The sequence below is a fragment of the Anomaloglossus baeobatrachus genome, chromosome 8 (assembly GCF_048569485.1).
Source record: "Anomaloglossus baeobatrachus isolate aAnoBae1 chromosome 8, aAnoBae1.hap1, whole genome shotgun sequence".
NCBI lineage: Eukaryota > Metazoa > Chordata > Amphibia > Anura > Aromobatidae > Anomaloglossus > Anomaloglossus baeobatrachus.
In genome coordinates this window covers 230154092-230160714 of record NC_134360.1, presented here as the reverse complement: position 1 = coordinate 230160714, position 6623 = coordinate 230154092, and positions in this window count along the sequence as shown.

Here is a 6623-nt window from a genome sequence, read left to right as displayed (position 1 = left end):
TACTCTGTGTCCCCGTGGGGACCGCGCACAGCAACACTCCAGCATTGCTGGGTGTGCTAGTGCACCGGGGACCGCGGCGCTGACTGCGTTTGTGCCTTTACACACTGCAGCGTCGCTGAGTGTGTTAGTGTATGGGGACTGCCGCGCTGACCGCCGCTGCCATTGTTATCACTGCGGCGCGGCTGGGACTGTTAGTGCGCCGGGGACTTCCGCGCCGACCGCGCTTATACGGCAGCCGCGCTTATAACTTTAGTCCCCGGCTTTTGCGGCCTAGTCTCATTCTTTTCCCGCCCCCAGGCCTGCCAGTCAGGGGAAGGGCGGGACGCTGTAAAGGACGTCAGCAACTGAGGCTGGAGCATGCTTTGCATACTCCACCCCCCTCACTGTGCACAGTGGGGCACCAGATTCCCGCACTTTCTAGGGCACGCCCACGGCCCCCTCCTCTCCTCAGGACGCCGGCAGCCATTCCTGTCAGCTCTGCTAACGCTGGAGAAGGGAGACAAGCTCAGGGAGACCCAGGCAGGAATTCTGGTGACCACACAACCGCATTGCGCGGGCGGTAAGCAGCACCTAGGTGCTGGCCCCACTGGTGCAGAAGTGTACTTATAGATTATATGATTATAGGCTATACTTTACACTGTATGGTGCACGGTTGTTTTTGGCTATATACCCTCCTGTATTGCTCAGAGGAGACAACAGCATGTCGTCCACAAATAGCAAGGGTGCCAAAGCACAGACTTACTATGCTGCCTGTGCAGCATGTACGGCTATACTGCCGGCAGGTTCCACTGACCCTCATTGTGTGCAATGCTCGGCCCCTGTGGCACTTACTCAGCCGGAGCCTCTGCTAAGGGTGGCCCAGGGAGAACCACCTGTTAACACTGTCCAGGTGACAGGGACGGAGTTTGCAGTTTTTACTGAAAGACTTTCTGAGACTATGGCTAAGATATTAGAAGCCTTGCAGTCCAGGCCGGCATCTCAAGCCATGGGCACTGTGGAATCATTGCCCCCTGGTTCCCCTCAGTTGGAACAACAATGTTCTCCAGGGGTGTCTCATAGATCCCAGGGTGAGGTCTCTGACACGGACCGCAGCCCCAGACCGATTAAGCGAGCTCGCTATGATATCCCCTCGACATCATCACAATGTTCAGGGTCTCAGCGAGAGGACTCTCTGTATGATGATGCGGAGCTAGCTGATCAGGATTCTGATCCTGAAGCCGCTCTCAACCTTGATACTCCTGATGGGGACGCCATAGTGAATGATCTTATTGCGTCCATCAATCAAATGTTGGATATTTCTCCCTCAGCTCCTCCAGTGGAGGAGTCAGCTTCTCAGCAGGAGAAATTCCGTTTCAGGTTTCCCAAGCGTACAAAGAGTATGTTTCTGGACCACTCTGACTTCAGAGAGGCAGTCCAGAAACACCGACCTTGTCCAGATAAGCGTTTTTCCAAGCGCCTTAAGGATACACGTTACCCCTTCCCCCCTGACGTGGTCAAGGGCTGGACTCAGTGTCCCAAGGTGGATCCTCCAATCTCCAGACTGGCGGCTAGATCCATAGTTGCAGTGGAAGATGGAGCTTCACTCAAGGATGCCACTGACAGACAGATGGAGCTCTGGTTGAAATCCATCTATGAAGCTATCGGCGCGTCTTTTGCTCCAGCATTCGCAGCCGTATGGGCACTCCAAGCTATCTCAGCTGGTCAGGCGCAAATTGACGCACTCACACGTACGTCTGCGCCGCAGGTGGCGTCCATAACCTCTCAAACGTCGGCATTTGCGTCCTACGCTATTAATGCTGTCCTGGACTCTGCGACCCGTACGGCGGTTGCAGCCGACAATTCGATGGCAATACGCAGGGCCTTGTGGCTACGGGAATGGAAGGCAGATTCGGCTTCCAAAAAGTGCTTAACTGGTTTGCCATTTTCTGGCGACCGCTTGTTTGGTGAGAGATTGGATGAAATCATCAAACAATCCAAGGGAAAGGAAACATCCTTACCCCAGGCCAAACCAAAAACTCCCCAACAGAGGAGGGGACAGTCGAGGTTTCGGTCCTTTCGGGGGGCGGGCAGGTCCCAATTCTCCTCGTCCAAGAGGCCTCAGAAGGATCAGAGGAACTCCGACGCATGGCGGTCCAAATCACGCCCTAAAAAGACCGCCGGAGGTGCCGCTACCAAGGCGGCTTCCTCATGACTTACGGCCTCCTCACACCGCATCCTCGGTCGGTGGCAGGCTCTCCCGCTTTTGCGACACCTGGCTGCCACAAGTAAAAGACCGTTGGGTGAGAGACATTTTGTCTCACGGTTACAGGATAGAGTTCAGCTCTCGTCCTCCGACTCGATTCTTCAGAACATCTCCGCCTCCCGAGCGAGCCGAGGCTCTTCTGCAGGCGGTGGGCATTCTGAAGGCAGAAGGAGTGGTGGTCCCGGTTCCTCTTCAGCAACAGGGTCACGGTTTCTACTCCAACCTGTTTGTGGTTCCAAAGAAGGACGGGTCTTTCCGTCCTGTTTTGGATCTAAAACTGCTCAACAAACACGTAATGACCAGGCGGTTCCGGATGGAATCCCTCCGCTCCGTCATCGCCTCAATGTCCCAAGGAGATTTCCTAGCATCGATCGATATCAAAGATGCGTATCTCCACGTACCGATTGCTTCAGAGCATCAGCGCTTCCTGCGCTTCGCCATAGGAGACGAACACCTTCAGTTCGCGGCACTGCCGTTCGGTCTGGCGACAGCCCCAAGAGTTTTCACCAAGGTCATGGCTACAGTAGTTGCGGTCCTCCACTCTCAGGGTCACTCGGTGATACCTTACTTAGACGATCTGCTGGTCAAGGCACCCTCTCAAGAGGCATGCCAACACAGCCTCAACGTTACTCTGGAGACTCTCCAGAGTTTCGGGTGGATCATCAATTTTCCAAAGTCAAATCTGACACCGGTCCAATCGCTGACATATCTTGGCATGGAGTTCCATACTCTTCCAGCGATAGTGAAGCTTCCGCTGGACAAACAGCGTTCACTACAGACAGGGGTGCAATCTCTCCTTCAAGGTCGGTCACACCCCTTGAGGCGCCTCATGCACTTCCTGGGGAAGATGGTGGCAGCAATGGAGGCAGTTCCTTTTGCGCAGTTTCACCTGCGTCCTCTTCAATGGGACATCCTACGCAAATGGGACAGGATGCCGACGTCCCTAGACAGGAACGTCTCCCTCTCTCAGGCAACCAAAGCTTCCCTTCGGTGGTGGCTTCTTCCCACCTCATTATCGAAGGGGAAATCCTTCCTACCCCCATCCTGGGCGGTGGTCACGACGGACGCGAGTCTGTCAGGGTGGGGAGCAGTTTTTCTCCACCACAGGGCTCAGGGTACGTGGACTCAGCAAGAGTCCTCACTTCAGATCAATGTTCTGGAGATCAGGGCAGTGTATCTTGCCCTAAAAGCGTTCCAGCAGTGGCTGGAAGGCAAGCAGATCCGAATTCAGTCGGACAACTCCACAGCGGTGGCATACATCAACCACCAAGGTGGAACACGCAGTCGGCAAGCCTTCCAAGAAGTCCGGCGGATTTTGATGTGGGTGGAAGCCACGGCCTCCACCATCTCCGCAGTTCACATCCCGGGCGTAGAAAACTGGGAAGCAGACTTTCTCAGTCGCCAGGGCATGGACGCAGGGGAATGGTCCCTTCACCCGGACGTGTTTCAGGAGATCTGTTGCCGCTGGGGGATGCCGGACGTCGACCTAATGGCGTCACGGCACAACAACAAGGTCCCAACATTCATGGCTCGATCTCAAGATCACAGAGCTCTGGCGGCAGACGCCTTAGTTCAGGATTGGTCGCAGTTTCAGCTTCCTTATGTGTTTCCTCCTCTGGCACTGTTGCCCAGAGTGTTACGCAAGATCAGGGCCGACTGCCGCCGCGTCATCAATTATTCCTGTCGTGGTGCTCTGCTCAGGGTTTCTCTCCCTGGCCATTTGCCTTGCCCACTTTTCTGTCCTTTCTTCAATCCGGATTGGAAAAGGGTTTGTCGCTAGGCTCCCTTAAGGGACAAGTCTCTGCGCTCTCTGTGTTTTTTCAGAAGCGCCTGGCCAGACTCCCACAGGTACGCACGTTCCTGCAAGGGGTTTGTCACATCGTCCCTCCTTACAAGAGTCCGTTAGAACCCTGGGATCTGAACAGGGTGCTGATGGTTCTTCAGAAACCACCGTTCGAGCCAATGAGGGATATTTCGCTCGCACGCCTTTAGCAGCGTTGTCATGCAAAGCTCCTTTCCTGGTGTTTCACCAGGACAAGGTGGTTCTGTGTCCGGTTCCGGAATTCCTCCCTAAGGTGGTATCCCCCTTTCATCTCAATCAGGATATCTCCTTACCTTCTTTTTGTCCTCATCCAGTTCACCAGTGTGAAAAGGATTTGCACTTGTTAGATCTGGTGAGAGCACTCAGACTCTACATTTCTCGTACGGCGCACCTGCGCCGCTCGGATGCACTCTTTGTCCTTGTCGCTGGCCAGCGTAAAGGGACACAAGCTTCCAAATCAACCCTGGCTCGGTGGATCAAGGAACCAATTCTCGAAGCTTATCGTTCCTCGGGGCTTCCGGTTCCCTCAGGGCTGAAGGCCCATTCTACCAGGGCCGTGGGAGCGTCCTGGGCCTTGCGACACCAGGCTACGGCTCAGCAGGTGTGTCAGGCAGCTACCTGGTCGAGCCTGCACACTTTCACGAAACACTATCAGGTGCATACCTATGCTTCGGCAGATGCCAGCCTAGGTAGGCAAGTCCTTCAGGCGGCGGTTGCCCACCTGTAGGACGGAGCCGTTACGGCTCTATTATGAGGTATTATTTACCCACCCAGGGACTGCTTTTGGACGTCCCAATTGTCTGGGTCTCCCAATGGAGCGCCAAAGAAGGGAATTTTGTTTACTTACCGTAAATTCCTTTTCTTCTAGCTCCAATTGGGAGACCCAGCACCCGCCCCTGTTTTTTGTGTACACATGTTGTTCACGTTGAATGGTTTCAGTTCTCCGATATTCCTTCGGATTGAATTTACTTTAAACCAGTTTATAATTTTTTCCTCCTTCTTGCTTTTGCACCAAAACTGAGGAGCCCGTGGCAGCACGGGGGGTGTATAGGCTGAAGGGGAGGGGCTTTACACTTTTAGTGTAATACTTTGTGTGGCCTCCGGAGGCATAGCTATACACCCCAATTGTCTGGGTCTCCCAATTGGAGCTAGAAGAAAAGGAATTTACGGTAAGTAAACAAAATTCCCTTCTTTTCCAATATTAAAAAAAAAAAAAAAAAAAGAATTTCCACTTATTTTAATGTTCACTAAAAATGCTTCTTTTTTTTTCTACAGGTTCTTGGCAAATGCTTAAAAATCATTAGACAAAAAAAATATGAAAAAGTCGCTCTTCAAAATTCTCCGCTGCTGAGGATGTGACGAGCGCGATGCAGAAAAGGTTTTTTTTTTTTTTTTTTTTTTAAATAGTATATAATGTAATATGTCTGGACCAGATAAAGTGCCTCATAGTGTAATATATTAAAGTTTATACTCACTCAGGTGTAACTGGCGTCTGTATATCTACTGTACACTACATGGAGAGAAGTATTGGGGCGCACGTCCGATATACACAATGCCCTTTATAAATTGCTCTTTTAAAGCCCTAACCACTGTTGTAATTTGCTTTTATTAGGCCTCTTTCACACGTCAGTGACTCTGCTACGTATGTGCTAGTTTTTATATGTACCAGAATCACAGACATATGCCGACCCATTAAAATCAATGGGCCTGTGCGCACATCAGTGATTTATCTCTGACTGTGTCTCTGTGCGGCGTACATGTGTGTCCGTGTGCTTTGCACGGAAACATGTCCGTTTTTTTTCTGGCGTCATTGACGTCCCACAGACTACACTATGGTGATCCGTGAAACACGTACCCAGAAAACACGGACATTGAAACTAAAAAGCATTCTCCAGCGACGCTGTGTTCTGCCTCTGCTCTCTGCAGCTTCCTGCCAGGCCAATTACTGTCATGCGTATTCATTTATGCAGGCACAGCCGACCCGGAAGTAGCTGCAGAGGAGAGAGACAAGTGGTGGCCGGCTGCTGCATCGCGGGACTCTTCAGCACCACGGACTGCAGGAGCGGGGACAGGTGAATTTATCATATATCACGGCTTGCACATGGACAACTTACGTGTGCCGTGAATCATGGCACATAGACGTTTTTCACTGACGTGTGAAACAGGCCTTATAAAATTCTCGATCATTCTCCTTATTCAGCTGATAACCATATGTGTAATATTTTTTTTGTATTTTTCTGTGGTGTGGCGTTTCGTTTTATGGGCGTCTTAGATGGGACATCACAGGCGGTCGGCTCTGCAGCCATTCACCACAGCTTTGTCATGGCTGACCCCTCCTCACATCCAGAATGAATCACTCATGGTGATGGAGGCAGTAAGAAGTGTCCGCAGCTTTTATCACTGCCACCATAGTTGCTTCTTCTACCGCCACAGCCTCATTGAAATGAATTGTAATCAGGGGTTGGAGATAGAAGCAGGGTAAGTGACCGCTCGGCCGCCCCATGTACAGCTATTGGAGGAAGACGACACTTTATACTAACAATATGGTAGAAAGTTTTC